Here is a 19445-nt window from a genome sequence, read left to right on the forward strand (position 1 = left end):
TACATCATAAAAAGTTTGATCAATGTTGCTTTGTTGTTGGGTTGGATATAATTGTGATTGCCTTGGATTAAAATTTGATTGCATTGTCGGTTGATACATCAATCTTTGTTGCATCATTGGTGCTTGAAACCTTGTTTCAATAGACATGTCACTATGCAATGTTTTTGGGATTTTTGATTTTAAAAGGATGATGTATGATATGCAACTAAATGCAACCTAAATAGATGAAAATGCAATCTATGGCAAGAGTGCAATCTATGTTTTTTGTTGTTTTTCAAGATTTTGACAAACTTTTTGGAATGCAGATCTAAAAGAGACCCTTAGGAAATTGAAATGATGTCTAGACCTCAAAGGACAAAAGGACCAAGTGACAAATGGACAAAGTGACAATGTCTCCCCTATATGCTTGGATACTAAGCTAGGTTTGACGAAATGACATTGATGACAAAAGGACAAAAGGTTTGATAAGGTCTAGACTTCCTAACAATGACTTAGGGTTTATCAAAGATTTGGATTACTCAAGTATGACAAAACCTAGTTTTTGAGACTATATGCAAAGGGACAATTAATATGCAAGTGACCTTATATGATATGAGAATGACCTAAGCTCAATGAAGAGACCTAGGGTAAGCAATGTATGACAATGGTATGACTCTAATGCAAGAGGACACATGCAAATGGATGATTCTTATTGATATGCAAAGGAGTATGACCTAGATGAAACCTAACCTTGGTACTTGACAATGAACTTTGCAAAATGCAACCTAGGATGAACTTAAATGTAAGTGACATGCTTGTTGAGATAAGATTTTGAACAATGTTTGCTAGCCATGTTTGAAGATGAGTTTTGAATCTTGATAAACTTTTGTTGGATGAATGTCTCTTGTGTTTAATCTTATGTTGGATCAATTTGTTTTGCTTTTTGAAATGGGATGCAATTCAACTTTTGACAAGCAAAGAATACAAGATATTGCAACTTAGACTCAAGACAATCATGCTCATTTCCACATTTCTTATGGTAGGCAAAGACATTAGGTACTTGAGAGGTAGACTCATTATGAGATTCAAGGAGAATACATAGATGCTTGACCCCACGGGCTCCCCTCTACGGCACTCACTTCTCAGGGCAGCCAAGCATCAGTCCCCATGGAAATCTCCCCATGGCGAACTTAGTATCTCTTCCAAGTATCCGAATTTGTCCTTCTCAAGCAACTAGAAGGGTTTTTGGCCTCTAAAACAAGGTGTTTAGTAAGGATTTCTATTAAGTGTTACTCCTTGATGTCACACAAGCGTGATTGAGACATTAAGCCCATCAAGATACCAAACAAATGTAGTCGCGCAAGCACGATTTAGACCAAGAGGCCCTACTTAGATGTTGATATGAGAAAGAGTTCAAGGGTCATCACTTCCCAAGTAACTGCAATTCTCACGTAACCCTTCCTTCAAAGCTTTCGCTCATCAGGTATTTTTTTATAGTGAGTTAGAATGCCAAGGAATTCTAGCCGTACTCACTTTGGGTCGTTCCCTTCTCACGATTATCACTTGCTTGCAAAAGCAAAGTGGTCGGGAAGGCAGGCCCTCTAAAGGAGACACACAATCAAAGACAAAAGCATGGTATCGAAGATCTGGATTTCTGATCACCCTAAAAGGATGAGAGCATACTCTCCTACTCCAATGTCACACTCAACAATCAAAGAAAAAACATGTTCATTCCAACCTATTAGAAATCACTAGGTGCCTAAAACATTAATAACAAACACCAAGTTTAGTTGTTTCTCCAAGGCAACCTGCAAAAACCCAAGTCAGAAGTTTGATATGTTTAGTCTTTGACTATCGAACCTGCATAAAATTCATTAGTAGTTTGTGAAATAATTCTTTGTCAAGCATTTCGCCACAAAGCTACCAACAATGTTAGAGAATCAAGAGAAATGAAGCACCATCAAAATTAATCCATAAAAGTTGTGATTCTTTGTCCTCTTAGATTAATCTATGTGAAATTTATCAAATTTACCACCCTAGATTAATCTAGATAAAATTTGCATGAATAGATGATTAATTTGCCAAGCTAAATTAATCTAGATGAAAGTTGCATGATTTTGTTTTTTGAAAATTTTGACCATTTACAACAGCATAATTAAAAATGTCATAACTTCCTCAATATTTATCCAAATCACAAACCGTAAAATGATCTGGAAAGGTAAAAATGTAATCTAATACACCCAAAAATCATTATTTTATTTCTACACGAAATATTTTACGTGATCAATTGATTATGACTATTTTTTTGAGATGAAAAATCTGCAATTTCTCCACAAAAAAATCTGCAACTTCACAAAACATTCAAAAAAATATTAGATCCAAGCATGTTCACGTTGGGTTCACCAATTAATGTAGCATAGGAATTCGGAAATCATCACAAACAAGATAAACATACTAACCATTAGCTCAATCACGAAAGCACAATTGCAATGATATATCCTAAACACATTCAATAGAGACATAAAGATAAAACATTCAAAAAGATTATGCAAACCAGATGTTCCCTTCATGCGGCTCCATTGTTCTTCTTTCTTCTCCAAATAGTTTTGTTGTAGATCTCACCTTCAAGTGCATAAACCTAATTGTGAAAGCAAGATTGACATTGACACAAGAATACTCAAAGCGTGATTTGACAAAGTGATTAGAAATTCAATAGTCTGATTAGGGATCAAGAATCAAGGGGTTTGATTGAAGAAATTCATCCAATTTATAGACAAATTGGAGAGATGGATCAAATTAGCATGATTCAATTCAAATGGAAATTGCAAATCAATTATGTCAATTATGACAAATTTATGACAAATTATGCACCTTCTATGCAAAATTTGTTGATTGATGATTTATGACAATTTATGACAAATTTCTATGTCAAGAATTGATTGATAGTCAATTATGACAAATTATGACAAACTTCTATGTCATTCCCATGAATTTAGGAGAGAAATAGGAAGAAATGAAATTAAGAATTTAGAAAATTAGAAAATTAGAAATGAGGAATTAAGAAATTAGAAAATTGATGGAAATTAGAAATTAGGTAAATTAATTAATAATTTGTCATTTATTAATTAATTCACAAAGAAGAATAATTAGCCAATTAAATGAACATTTAATTGTGACAAGAAAACTTAGGATAAATAAATAATTTATTAATCCTAAAGGAGGAAATAACAAACCAGGTTAAATGATGAAATCACGAAACCCTAGAGGATGAATTAGGTCTTGATGAAAGATAATTAATTCGATTTGATTTGATTTTGGATTGATAAATGACCAATATGATAAATGATTTGGTTGATCAAATGCGCCAATTGACGAGGAACAATGACTAATTGATCCAAATTGACATAATTGAGACAGACAATGATCGATGATAAATTTATCGCAAGATGACAAAATTGACAAGAGGACAAGGATTGATGACAAAATAGATTGCAAGACGACAAAAATGACCACAATTGATGACAAATCGATCACAAAATGACAAAATCGAACATGACAACAACCGATGACAAATCGATCGTCAAACGACAAGATTGAAAATGATAAGGATTGATAATAAATCGATCGCCAGAGGACAAGATTGATAAGAGGACAACGATCAATGACAAATCGATCACAAGATTGACAGGAGGAAAAAACCCTAATTAGGATTGACGATGTCCAAAATGATGACAAATAAGCACGCACATTGATGCAATAAGATAGAATCGATTAAAATCATGACTGGATAGTGTTGTTGACAAGACCAAATTCGAGAGCGAGATAAAGGAAGAATGTAGAAGAAAGACTCAATGTTCGCAAATGATAAAAACCAAGTACGAATCATAGGAGAAATGTTAATGCGACGCAAAAACCTAAAACGAGGCAATGCGCAAATGTTAAAGTATGACTCCGCAAGCGTTGACCATTTTTAGGTGTCTACAAATATTATGAGCTATCTTTTATCAGATGATAGCTAACAAAATCAAATACAGAGTGACCCATTTGAAAAGGGGAAACTGCAACTATTTTATTACAATTTTTTCTACAAAATAACATTATAGTCTCCTGCTATTTCCAATGACTCTCTAGAACTACTTTGGACCTAACCCTGCAGAAAAGATCTATTTTATAGAGATCTTTTTCAGAAAAATTTGGACCTTAACTAATGGCCTTGAATTCCTTTTTATAGAAAACAAGGGAGCGACAAACTTCAGGCCATTAGACACTTGTCAACAGAACTGAGCCTTAAAGGTTGTACACAATTCTTGTTACAAAACATTCCTTATCTGCATGCAGGCACCCATGATGAGGTGGAACCAAAATTTCCAATTGATTTTTGGTAGAAACAAAAATACTCGAGTCATGCCGATATCACCCAGACACTCCTAGATGGACTCTGAGATGCTCATTATGTTCCATAGCATTTCTCTTCTTGAAAAGGAAAATAGATCCCGACATGAAAAAAGACTTCCCTTCAAATTAAAGGAAAATCTCCAGGCTTTATGCCCCGGATCGGAGAAAATGGAAAGAGGAACTTGGGGATAAATAGGATTTGTTGAGGAGGCATTACAACTTCTCTAATGTTGCATAGATGACTGGTTGCCAGTCCTCAGCCAAACAAATCCTTGTTTTAGTTCCCCACGAGCTCCCTCTTGGAACAATCTACCAACAAAATGCAGAGTAAGAGCGGGGAATTGGCCTGAGGTGACTTTTCTTGAAAAGAAAAGGATTTCACACCCTCTCTGGAAATCCCCTGAGCTTTCACATCCCCTCTTTTAATGAACAACATCAAACTAGAGAAAGATCATCCATCTAGTGTCATAAAATACACAACGACTCCATTCATAGTTCTGTTCGAACACAATCCTCTTACAGATGAAAACCTGTTCTCAAAAAGATTAAAAAACTTATATTTGTTTCTACTCATTCTATCATCTACCTAGTGAATTTATAATGATAAATTCCTTTCAAAATGGTGGTCCTAATCCATGTGAAGAATCATCACTTTGAAATCTTCTACTCAACCTGTCAGCTACGCATTCTAGCAATTATGCCTATAACTCAAGTCACCACCATTTCTTAGGCCATCACTCCTTTTCTATTGGCATGCATTCACCTTATGTGAATGATTTTATTCTAATCTTATTTTGCTTTTTAGTGTACAATCTCCTGCTTCAGGATTTCTATCGACAAACACATATTTGAATTCATTAGAGAACTCATGATTCATCACACCTGAACTGGAAGCTTATCCAAATCCTTTCACATCTCTGAGCTATCATCTTTGACTGTTAAATCAATCTTGAATTGAAAAGTTTGAATCCCATTCATTTTTCCCTTTCTTGTGAGTTATAACCGGTACCTCCAAAAATCCCTCCAAACTTCTCATCTAACTTGGCAAATCTAATGGTCATTCCCTGCCAACTTAGTAGTTTGACTTTCCAACTGTATGTGTGGACCCGCAAAATCTTGACTGGATAGTGCCACATCACTCTTTGATCAAGCTCCGTCAGCAACCTCCCTGCAAGTCCTCTTGATCAGATAGGGACAAGTGGTATCATCTTATAATACCACAGTCCATAACCACCTCACAAATTTCATTGCGGGAATACAAGGGCCACCCGATCTATTCGATCTTTACCACTGTGCATATTGCCTGCCAATTCCTTCAGGACTTAAAATTCAAGCACCTTTTACCTCAGGATAAAACATCCCCATTCACTCTGATCATGTGCAAATTGATGAGATTGTTAGTAGACCAGACTTTACCGCTTGGGAACTGGTATTACAAAGCTTTCAACCGGTTATGTTGCTAACCCTGCTGGTTTCACTGATAACACGTGACATCATCTCGTGATATCGTGGTCATTAAAATCCTTGCATGTTTGATCATGGGGAAGCACTTGTCATTAGATATATCTATTCTTTATCAGATGGTCGGGGTATTTGGCACTTGCCAGACTTAAGAAAAAAGAAGCACGAACATTTAAAAAATTTAGAAGGGGACTGATAATAGGGAAGTTATGCACTTGACTTAGGAAATTTCATCTCACAAACTGGATGACCAAATTTTGCCATAGGAAATAAAATGGCCCCGTTCATGGAAAGGGTACCCTTGGTTTAAGTGGGAAAAAGTAACAGCAAAATATATCATTTCTAGGGTTTTCTTCACAAAAATATAAGAAGTTTTGATAACTCCTAAACCCTAAGCCTTGAATTGTTTCAGAGGATATAAGTAACAACCTGAAAATCAATGTTTTGGGCTAAAAATTTTGAAAATTTTATGCAATCAATTTTCAGGGCTATCAGATACTTTTGAGTATCTTAGAGAGAAGTTAGGGGTGATTTCCTCTCTTGATTAAAACTAAGGTGCATTGGTATGCATCAGTCCGGTGCATTTCATAGTCATATCTTGTGATCCAGATTGATGTGTGGAGGCTGCTACTCAGGGGGAGTAGTCAGATGTTCACATTTGTGATATTTTTTGTTTGCAAATAATTACCTTTTCTATTGATGTCAAAGGGCGAGAGATCCATGTGAAAAACAGTGTTGGGAGAGAGTCATGATTAAGGGGGAGAGTAATCTGAGAGAGTTGTTGATTTCTTTGACATTGATTATTTTTCACATCATACATTGCCATCAATGCCAAAGGGGGAGATTGTTGGATATTGTTGGATGAGTGTTGCAAATATGTGCTTATGAGATATCTTTGAGTGTTTGAGAGATCTATTGTCATTGATGTCAACATATTTTCTCTGTCTAGTGCAATGATGCAGTGAAGTTTAGTTAGTTGGTTTATACTATATATTGATGATCATTGTTTGTGGATTAAAGGGTTTGTAGAGTGATATCTCTAGTTGATTTAGTGCAAGTATAAGAGGTCCACATGAAGTGTTGAGTGAGTTATGAGTATCTGTGTTGTGGTCAATTTTTTAGTTGTTCAGTATTGCCAGTGTTCAGTATTTTGATCTCCATTGCTCCGCATTGTAATATATTGATTTGTGGATTTGGAATTATGTTTGGGACGTTGATGTGTGTCCTAAATTCAAGTGGTTCATGGTTTGGAGCTCCGCAAGTGATTTTTCTAGGTTGATAGTCAGTTCAGTTAATGCTCTTGAAGTTTGGTATGATGATAACAATGATTCTAGTAATTTGAGTTGGTGTGGTTGCTGCTATGGTAATTTATGATGCTTGTGGATGTTTTTAGATCATGCACTATTCATGTTGGTGGTCCGCATTGATTGGTGAGCGTATTATTGATTATTTTCTTTGGTTCGGTGGTGTTATTCACATTCTTGGCCACATGTTCCAGATGTTTGATGTATAACTCTTGGAGGTGTTTCATATTCGAGGTGGTGATTTAGGCCCATGCTATGTCAGAACTGACATTTTTTTGGTTTGCATGTGATATTGATCCAAGGTTGATGTCATGTATAAATAAATGTAACATCTTTGTAATTGAGTGTGTCATGGATGAGTGTATGTGGAAATAATGTATTTACCTTTCAGAGGCAGAGTAGAAGTATCAGAAGAGGAAGTTGTATGTGCTTAACCAGAACTGCAACCAGGAATTAGAAGATGCTATTTTCTTAGTTCATGATCTTCCAGATGTAATCTGAATGTGTTTGTAAGACAGTGATTCTTCCTAGGGTTGTTTCCCTTTGTTGTTTTTGAGCAGTGAGATCTAGGCAATGTATCTGAATTCATGTGCATTACCTATCATAATATTTCATATACTTATAACAGGGTATCATCATATTGTGGGTAGGTTCCCACTATGCTTTTTCTATTGACTGGGTTTTCCATGTCAAAAATCTTGGTGTTATATGTGTTCATGTTATGTTGTTGTTTTATGCTTTCACTGTTAATTATCAGATTTGAGATTAAATTAAGTTGTTGTAAGTTTTGGAGACAATTGATTCACCACCCCCCCCCCCACTAGTACATTTGGCCTCAAATTCTGACGATAGTTCATCAGGATTTCGACTACAATTCTTCGAATTGCCGATGAGCAACGTTGCTGAAAAATTGTATTCAGACATTCTGATGGTGCTTAAGACTGTCAAAATTTTGACGAAGGCAAAGAATATTCTGATGACTTCCATGACTATGCTTAGCCATCGGTAAAACTCAATAAATCGTCAAAATTCCAATGCTTTGCAGGTAATGTTCTGACGGCTAAGGCATCAGAATAAATTGGAATTCTGACGGTCCCCTCATTGCTTAGCCATTGGTAAAAATCGATAAGTCGTCAGAATTCCAATGGCAACTAGGGCATCCACACCGACGAGGATGTTGTATGTGCAATGGTTTGGGTGTCTGAATTTAGAAGGCCTCGTCTCTATGTAGCCGTCAAAATTTTGATGACACGAGGGCGTCCGCATCGATGAGGATGTTGTATGTGAGACGTTTTAGGTGTTTGAATTTAGACAACCCCGTCATTGTGTAGCCGTAGGAATTTCGATGACATGAGGGCATCGACACTGACGAGGATTCTGTATGTGCGACGGTTCGAGCGTCTGAATTCAGATGGCCCCATCATGGTTTAGTCATCAAACATTTGATGGCTATGACAACATCCACACCAATGAGGATGTTGTATGTGCCTCGGCAAAACTCGATATGTCATTGGAAAAAATTGGGTGGGCGTCGAACTTCTAATGACCCCTCACTGCTTAGCCATTGGCAAAACTTGATAGTCGTCGGAACAAATTGGGTGGGTGTCAAAATTTTGATGCCCCCTCACTGCTTAGCCGTCAGCAAAAGTCGATAGCTGTCAAAATTTTGATGCCCTCTTACTGATTATCTGACGAGGATGTTGTCGGACATACAACATCCTCATCGGATGCTTGGTGGATGGAAAGGTTTGCACTTATTGACCAATACAGTAATACTAAAGATTCATTATTCTGTATCAGCCAACCAAACGACAATAAAAACAATTTGACAATCTAATCATGCGACGGTTCGGGCATCAAATGCTTGGTGGATGGAAATATTTGAACTGATTGACCAATACGATAATACCAAAGATTTATTATTTTGTATCAACCAACCAAACAACAATAAAAACAATTTGACAATCTAATCTTTCCACTCAAAGATCAGCCTCAAAAAACCATGTATGATTGAATAATTGTGTCCCACGTTAAGTTCTTCAATCCCATCAATAGCCACCCATAGGTGGCATACCATAAGCTGGCAGGCATTTCCATTCCACTCATTCCTGGCTGAAAGTAACCTCTCATGCCCACTCCCATGCCAGTCATTGGAGGTGTTGGTAAAGCAAAGGGGAAGAAGCTGAGCATACATATTCTGTAAACAAAATAGGCACATATTTATTTCTATAGAATATTTAAAATGTTTATTAAAGAGAAACTTAAAATATTCACAAAATCATTAGAGTATATCAAGAACCTGAAGTAGGTATGGAAACACAAATTCAATCATATTATTCATCCAAGCAAGTTCCAAAGCCACATCTAGTTTGATCAAGTCATAGCATATGAACAAGCATGAAGCAAAGCATTCTTTCTTGCCCTGCAACTCCAAATCCAAAACTAAGCCCCATTTCAATGCCCCAATCCAAAATGAAAATTCAAAATATACTTTAGCCTATGAGAGAGAACAACCAACTATATATTTTACCAATTGTATACTTGTTCCACAAAATACACCACCAATTCCTCTGCAAGTTCACGATCACCTGATTGAGAACTAGTTTCCATTGCATCCTTGTAAAGATTATCCTTTTTAGATAGTGAAATATGTTAGCGCATAATTTTTCTATAATTTCTTGAAAAATGCTATTTTTCTATAATTTCCTTAATTATGCTCTTGAAAATGTGCATGCTATTTTCTATAATTTTCTTAATTATGCTCTTAAATACTATATTCTATAAATAAAATAGGCACATATTTATTTGAATTTTTAAAAACCATCAGTAGAGTAGAACAAGCTCAATTAAGCAAAATGCATACCTGTTGAGCAAAAATCCTTGAATTTCTCTTCTTGGACAACCTCTAACTGATTCCACAAAATACACCAGCAATTCCTCTGCAAGTTCATGATCACGCAATTGAGAACTAGTTTCCATTGCATCTGTAATGCCCCACTAGGAAACCCCAAAGGGTTTAAGTTAAAAACACTCAAATAGAGTGTAAATAATTTTTTTTTTATGATAATAGTTAAGAGTATTACTGATTAGTTACAACATTAAGATAATTTTGGAGTTATCTAAAACTAGATAACACAGCGGAAGGCTAAATGAACCTAAGGAGTTTCCCAACATGATTACGTGACCTTACTCCCAACTCAACACGCGTCAATTGATCCAATAAGCTAGATAACTTAATTACGAGATGATGCATAAGACTTGATTATATATATGTTCAATGATTTGACATCTTAGAAATTTAGGAAGCGTTCATTTATTTTGGGTGGATAGGAGGCCATTGCGAGGTTATTTAATCATTGCACTTTAAATCATAATTACATTAAGAGGCCTCCCAAAAGGTTCAAAGTGTTTAATATAACGAAGTTCATTCATTTGGGTTTAAGGTAACCACCCACATTTGATATCTTTCTTAAGCATTAAAAGTATGGTTAATAAGATGAGATTCGTTCATTAAGGATTAAATTACCATTAATAGAGTGAGGTTCCCTCATTAAAGTTTAAGCATAACCAAACTAAAGAGTCATAGTTCTTTATGGAGGATAGAGTGCAAGTAACCATAGAGTTCATTCATTGAAGTTTTAATAATGCAAATAAATGGACAAATTTCATTAAGGTGAAAAGGTATTAGGAACACATAAGTTCATCCTTTAAATTAAAATATAGTTAGCAAGATGATATTCATCATTACAGGATTAAAATATAAGTTCATAGTGATGTTCTCCCATTAGGATTTGAATATAACTAACTTATTGCATGTCACTCTTTTTAGTTAAATGAAGTTAATATGAAAAGATACATTTACTAAGATTAAGATATAAACAACTAATTGAAACCTTCCCCTTTTAGTTCAATTTTAGCTAATCATAAAGAAATTCATTTAATAGGGTTATAACATGGATAACTAGTTGAGGTCACCCAATTATCAAGATTATTTGGTAAGGATTATTTGTTAAGATTAAAACTTAAATAACTAAACAAATTCATCCAATATAGTGAAGTATGATTAACATGGCGATACTCATTTAAGAAGATAAAAAGTAAATACCTATATGATGTTCAACCATTAGATTCCAATTTAGAAATTATGACATTAATCCTATCTTTGTTACCCATTCACATTCGTTCGATTTACAAGCTTTATAACAAGTTAATCCAATAATGGTAACCTAGCAAGATTCTTTCCACTATTACTACTTCTAATTAACATAAACAAAATATTTTTCCATAATCATAATTACAATGTTCTATGACCTAATTTCTACATTTATCAAGATGACTAAATTTATACCCTTTGATTTAGCTTCATTAAATTCCCATGATACACTTACATAATGCAACCATACATGATAACTTAAACTATGAAATAAGAGAGACAAGGCATCGCATAACACGGATATGATCTCGGAGTTCACCCCTAAAGGGCTACATCTCCGGGTCTGCTCAACTGCAAGACCCCTATGGCATTTAATATCGTTAGGAATACATAATTTATAAGTCTTTTACATCTTTGCCACTTGGGCAAACACAACCAATATACAATAGACATCTCAGTCGGAATTTACATAATGATCCCTTTTGAAGCAGATCCAACTGAACACTTCAAAGCAATTATAGGTTCTAATGACTGACATTACTCTGACTAGGGACATAACCGGCTATGACCAACGCAAGTAACCAGATGATAGGGTCCAAACAAACCTAGCAAAGCCTTGCCAATACTTAACACAAGCGAAAACGTAAAATAAACTTGCCATCTTTTCCATTATCTATTTCACATCATCGGGGAAGAAATAACTAAACTATTTATTTTACTAAAAGAAGGTATCATTTTCTTCCAAACTTCCAATCGACACATTAATAAGTTTCTGGTGATCTTGTTAGCATATCAGTTGAGTTTTCAAAATTTCCATGACGAACTTAAAATACTATAACGTTTTCGATTCCTATTTCTAAGTTCACAGAATGCTCAGATAGTATCACTATGTGATTCGTGAATACTGTATTAATTAAAAATCACCAGTTAATAATTACTATTCAATATATTTATATAAATTTCCTTAAAAATCATATATATTAAAAATATTGTTTACTAATGTTCAACTTCCAAATTAATTATTTATTAACACATATATGAACCTTCACATTAAATATATGCATTAATAAAACAAATTAACTATTAACTAAAAACTATATTTAAAAAAACACTGTCATAAAAATCAATTAATTTAATTTATTATATCATTTTTTTTAAATATATATTTTTTAAATATAATAAAAAAAACTAAAATAACAATGAGGGCACTGCGGGGCCCACCTTCCAACATGGAAGAGGCGGAAACCCCAGCTCCCTCGCTGCCGAACGATGGCACAGGGACTCCCCTGCGGGCCGCCGTGGACGCAGGGTTTCCCTGCGGACACTGTGGTCGCAGGTTTTACCCTGCAGACACTGTGGTCGCAGGTTTTACCCTGCGGCCACAGTGGACGTAGGGATCCCTGCGGCCCACTTAGTGGCTGTAGGTCCCTGCGGCCTGTGGGGAGGAGGGCGCGGGTAGAGCCCTCGACTCCTCCACCTTCCAACCCTAGCCGCTAATATTTTTTTTTTTTGATTATATATATATTTTTTTTTATATACATTTTTTTTTTTTTTAATATATATGGTAGATTCACAGTTCAAGCCTAAGACAATTTTTTTTTGAATGAGGATACTGAAAGAAAAACCTTACACAGTCACAGCCATAGCCATTTATTTGATATTTTTATTTTCTTATTTTTATCCTTTCTTATTTTTTTCCAGAATATTTAAGCAATAGATTGGGGAAGATTTTTCTTCTTTCAAAAAGTCCAAGAAACCATGACAAATCTAAAATCCAAGAACAACCAAGCTTTCAACTAAACTGAAAAGTAAATCTTAAGAACATTCATGGGTATTATTATTTCTTTTTCTTTTCCAGCATTTCATGGGGAACATTCAATCACCAATTTTTTTTTTTCTTGATCCAACAATAACAAAAAGGGTAGGTTGGAATCCTACCTCGTAACGCATTCCGGGCAAGACTTGAAGGAAAGCTCCACCTGCAACTCAAAGCAAAACTCCATTTTCTCCAAAATTCCCCCATCTCCATTTTTTTTCCAAAACAGGTCACCAAAAGAAAGAACCCCCAAAAACATTTCAAAAACTAGGTTAAATGAGAAACCCCCATTTTTGACCTAATTTTCAATTTCGAATTTAGGCATTTATTTTTTTTTGAAAATAAAAGAAACATGAAAATGGAAATCATTCTTTTCCACTACTCAATAAATCTAACTCGTTTTATTCTAATTAAAATTAACATGCTTCTATCTCTTATTTAGTTTTAAATTTTAATTTCTCAATATTAATTTAGGCCTACATTATATTTCGAAACTATTGACCAGGGTAACGCATTTTGATTAATTTAAATTTCCAAAAATCAATCTTTTATACTATATCAACTTTACAAGTAAAAAGAATAATTTCCTTTAATAATAAAATTTACCCTTTCTTTTCCAAAATGCGAAGATGATTAATTTATTTCTATTTCCCAAATGACTTTAAATCTTTCCTTTCTAAAACGCTTAACTCATTAAATTCGTTATTTTTAAAATTAACTATTAAATTAACTCGCTATAACATAATAAAGCGACCTTTTTAATAAATGACTAATCTCATTAAAGAAACCTATTTATTCTAATTTTCTCAACTACTAATGCATAAATGAACGCATTAATTCAAGTTAAATACTTTAAGCTTGCTACAATTATAATTAAAGCGATCTCTTTAAATTAACGATTATTCATATAAAAGAAACTACCTATTTTAAATTTCTAAATTACTAATGCATACATCTACTCATTAACTTGAATTAAATACTTAGGATAACAAACTCCACTTACCCTGCGCAAGGCATGCAAATCGAGGAAGTCCACCAAATCACATGACACGCAACCCAACGAACAGAAAGCCCCACGAACCACACACGATGCTCACCTGACCATGGCTAAGGCAAGACGAGAGTTTTATGACCCCCAAATCCAAATTCTGAGGATGGAGGAGGTTTACTCAAACCTGTGAACCTCGAAGGAGATGAACCTCGCCCTAGGCGGTGTTGTACCTGCAATCTCCTGCACCCATGAATCATGCAAGCATACATATACATATACATATACATATTCAATGAAGGCGTTAGCTCGAGATTTATCACAAGAGTTAGGAAACAATTACATTTACACAAGAATCGATGCAAAAGCACAATAATAGGTATGCACGATTATTTATATTATCTAAACTACACATTGCATCACGGTTAACCTACCATTCAAGAATGCCACATAGGAAGTCAACCAAGGTCAAACGGGTTTTACAAGTCCAACCAGGGTAGGGGCATTACAACATCCTTGTAAAGATTATCCTTTTTAGACAATGCAATATGTTAGCACATAATTTTTCTATAATTTCCTTAAAAATGTTGTTTTTCTATAATTTCCTTAATTATGCTCTTAAAAATGTACATGCTATTTTCTATAGTTTCCTTAATTATGCTCTTAAAATGCTATATTTTGTAAATAAAATAGGCACATATTTATTAAAAATTTTAAAAACCGTCAGTAGAGTAGAACAAGTGCTCCTTGAGGCTCAATTAAGCAAAATGCATACCTGTTGAGCAATAAGATCTTTCTCTTCTTTCTCCTTGGATTTCTCTTCTTCGACAGCCTCTAACTTGTCCTTAACAAGCTCATCAACTTTTGTCATGTATTCTCGAATGAACTTTGAAAAATAAATTCTTTGAATATTAGCTATTTAATTGTGCAAAAGATTTAAAATGTTTATTAAAAAGAAACTTAAAATATTCACAGAATCATTAGAGTATATCAAGAACCTGAAGTAGGTATGGAAACACAAAGTCGATCATATTATTAATCTAGTCAAGTTTCAAAGCCACATCTGGTCTGATCAAGTCATAGCATATGAACAAGCATGAAGCAAAGCATTCTATCTTGCCCTGTAGTTCCAAATTGTAAAAGTAAGCCCCATTTCAATGCCCCAATCCAAAATGAAAATTAAAAATATACTTTACCCTATGAGAGAGAACAACCAACTATATGTTTTACCAATTGTATACCTTTTCCACAAAATACACCATCAATTTCTCTGCAAGTTCAAAATCACCCGATTGAGGTGAGGAGGCATCAGGACACCATATACCAATGAGAGAGTGTAGCAAGCCAGAGTTGTACTCATCGACAGAAATTATACTGATCAAGGAGAAAAGTTGAGGAGAATTGATGCATTGACAAAAACTATACTGACATAACCCATCGACATAGTAAACACTAGCAGAAGCAGTGGAGAATTGTCTTGCCAGTAGCCGATGATGGTATCGGTAAGACTTATACCGATAAGAGTGGCAAAAAGAAGAGTCCATCGGTATAGCCAAAGAGATCAGTATGTGTTACTTTGAGCCACCTTGACACCCAAAGAAATCATCGGTGAAACATATACCGATGGAACATACTCTATCGGTAAGAATTTTCTTATCGGTATGTTTCATTTCAGATTACCTCGATACCCAATGAAGGAGCGGGCTGATTGAGCGGAGCAGAGACACTATTGGGAAGGCTCATGGCGATGAAGTCAGTTGAATTTGTATAGCCAAAGTGATCGGTATGTGTTACTTTGAGCCACCCCGATACCCGAAGAAGTCATTAGTGAAACATATATCGATGGAACATACTCTATCGGGAAGACTTTGCTTATCGGTATGGTTCATTTTGGATTACCCCGATACTCGATGAAGGAGCGGACTAATTGAGCGGAGTGAAGACACTATCGAGAAGACTCATGGCAATGAAGCCGATTGCATCGGTATAGCCAAAGTGATCGGTATGTGTTAGTTTGAGCCACCCCGACGCCCAAAGAAATCATCGGTGAAACATATACCAATGGAACCTACTCTATCGGGAAGACTTTGCTTATCGGTATGTTTCATTTCAAATTACCCCGATACCCAATGAAGGAGTGGACTGATTGAGCAGAGCGAAGACACTATCGAGAAGACTCATGGTGATGAAGTCGGTTGCATTGGTATAGCCAAAGTTATTGGTATGTGTTACTTTGATCCACCCCGACGCCCGAAGAAATCATCAGTGAAACATATACCGATGGAACATACTCTATCAGGAAGACTTTTCTTATCGGTATGTTTCATTTTAGATTACCCTGATACCCAATGAAGGAGAAGACTGATTGAGTGAAGAAAAGACACTATAAAGAAGACTCATGGCGATGAAGCTGGTTGCGTCAGGAAGATCTATGTCGATGGTGAAGCCCATCAGGGAAACAATGCCTATCGTGATAATGCTAAATGAGTTCACCCGACGCCCAATGATAATATCGGTTTGAGATATATCAATGAGGAGGAAAAGGAGTCATCGGCTTAGGGTATCCCGATAAGAGGAAGTAAGATGTCAAAGCTGATAAAGGGTTGTTCAGAGAGTGCCAAAAGGGAAATATTCATTGGGGAGACATATGTCGATGAGCCATTGTCATATCAGAATTCCAAACCAAAATTTTTAAAAGTCTTCTATTTAATACTTGTAGTAGATATGCATCTATGGTTTGCACGAGGCAAATTTTATGAGAAGTTCATTATCGCAAAAGAATACAACAAAACTAGAAATTGCCTTGTCTAAATACTACGTTGGTGAAAGAAGAATGCACAGATAGAACATATTATGTCTTTGAAAAATAGAGCAGAGGATTGTAATTGCAGAAATGGAAACTTAGAGTTCAACAAGAAAGAAGAGGGCAGCCAAGAGCCCAGACTCTAAGGTGAAAAAAGGAAAAAGGTGAAAAAAGGAAAAATTGAAGAGGTGCCTCCAGTCAGGAAGTTAAACGAAGATATGATAGACCAAATGTAGGAACCCAGCCCAAAATCTAGAAGGTCGAAGTAGCACCTATCGGGGAGAGACCAATTAGAATAAAAGTACAGAGAGGTCGGAGATGTTTGGACCAAGGTAAGGGGACATAAACTATTTATGTTCCACTACTTGATAAGGAGAAAGCAGATGTCACTCTGCAATCCTTGGATGACAAATTTAGGTAAGCTAACATTCCCCAATGTTTTTCTAAACATAAGATTGCTAGAGGTTTTGGTGAGGAATTATAATTCGGTGAAGAGGTTCATTTAGCTCACAAATGGGGAAGCATTTATTAGATTTTTTGTGGGTACCATAAATGAGGTTTTCAATTTAGACCCCAGTCCTAATAAGCCCTTGTCCTTTGGGGAGTTGGAGGAATAATACCTCAGAATGGACACTACATATACCAACTAGAAATTTGCCATTCACAAGAGGCAGGCAGGAAAATTAACAGAGGAAGGCGGGCCACCATTTAGCATTGATTTGTTCAGACACTACTTGCAGTACACATATATGTCATGTGGGCAAGTAGGAGGGGTGGAGGTGCCTGATCTGGAAAGCAATGGGTCATTGGTGTTAGCCTCTGATATACAAATGTATGAACCTAGGCCTTTTGACTATGCAACATATTTGGTGGAGAGGTTGCACAAAGGTTTTTTAAACCTTAGCGATGATACTCATCCCAATTTCAAATTTTATTTACTATTGATGCATCTAGTGTTATTTTATGGATATGTAAAGGGTTTTTGGCCTGAGGTCCTAAAATTAAATACTAAGAATAGGGAAGGTGAGGAGCATCATGTCCAATTGTGGACATCTCTTTGGGATTATCGATATATGAGGTCCAACTATATTAAGTTTGAATAACTTATCATGATACCATTGCATCGAATGTATGGGATTTCATGTGAAGGGTCTATCTCTGACGAGATCAAGAGGTTCCTAAGACCCAAGGATTATGATGAAAGAAACATTGTTGATCATAACTGGGGGGACTGGTTTGTGAGTAAGGATTTTACATGTTTTAGAGTATATAGATTTCAGGGGAGCCCCTACATGCTGCCAAAACTAGTACCGGATAGAATAGCTTATCTCGAGATTGTGAGGTAATTGAGTGTGTCCAATGCTAAACATTTTGCAGATATGCGTAAGCAAGCCTTCCTGCCCAGGACACTGAGTTTTGGTGATTTCACCATGGTGTCTATTAGGATTCCCAAAGATACTGAGAGGGGGGGGGTGAATCAGTATCTAACCGGTGTATCGAATTACTTGATTTAAAACATGAAAAGCATATTAAAACTGAGTACCGGTAAACCAGAAATAATGCAGTAAATAAGAACAATAACAACAACATGAGAAGCACACCATAACACAATATTTTAAATAGGAAACCCAGTGTGGGAAAAACCTTGGTGGGATTTGTGACCCATAATATTCGCTTACTGGCCAATAAGGGAATATTACTCTTACAATAGGGGCCTGCACATGCAGGAAGGCCAAGTGCCTAGAGCTCACTGCTCAATTACAAAATAAGTCACACTGACTTACACAAATAGATTATACTAATCCAATGTCTTGTACTACTTCAAATTAGCATCTTCTATGCCAGATTCAGTACCAGTTTAAGCTCTGCTACAACATAAACCTTTAACCAACAATTTGCATATTAGGTCTGCTATTACTTTTCCATACTTTGAATCCTATCTCTTGTCTACTTAAATGATCTAAAATGACCTCATACATATATGAGTCATATTACAATCCACCATCTCATCTTACAAAAGATTTAACAATTAATTACAAAATACATTAATACAAAATTGTTGTCGGCCAGGATGCCGGTATTCTTTCTTTTCGCTGTCGGTGTTCTATGTGTCGATGTAGAGTCTGTCGATGTTGGTGCTTGTGTTTGCCAACCAGTATCACATGATTGAAAGGTTGCCATCAATGATAATACCTTCAATCACCTGAGTAGATTGGAGTGTGCATTTGCCAACAATCTCCCCCTTTGGCATTGATGGCAACACTCATGAGAAAAATTCAAGAATGCATCCGAAAACTGAAGTCCAAAAAAAATATTTGCCAAAAAAAACTGTGTTATCAAAAATGTATACCAAAAATGTATTCTCCCCCTGAGTAGATAATCTCTACTTCCTTCTGACCATTTTTCTCATCACACTACTCCCCCTTTGACATCAATGACAAAGGTTGTCATTCGCTGTCAGTGGAGTCCTACCTAGATTCTTGTAATCGGTGGGTTACAATCTGAAAGATATCTATCAAAATCAAATTTATACCATTACTGAATGT

The 19445-nt window shown here is 35.6% G+C and overlaps 1 pseudogene; it reads right to left on the bottom strand.

Moving 5' to 3' along the window:
• Window positions 1-9187: 9187 nt before the first annotated feature.
• On the bottom strand, window positions 9188-15839 carry LOC131041613 (clathrin heavy chain 1-like; annotated as a pseudogene).
• Between the last annotated feature and the right edge of the window lie 3606 nt (window positions 15840-19445).

This window comes from Cryptomeria japonica, chromosome 8 (genome assembly GCF_030272615.1).
Source record: "Cryptomeria japonica chromosome 8, Sugi_1.0, whole genome shotgun sequence".
Classification (NCBI taxonomy): Eukaryota; Viridiplantae; Streptophyta; class Pinopsida; order Cupressales; family Cupressaceae; genus Cryptomeria; species Cryptomeria japonica.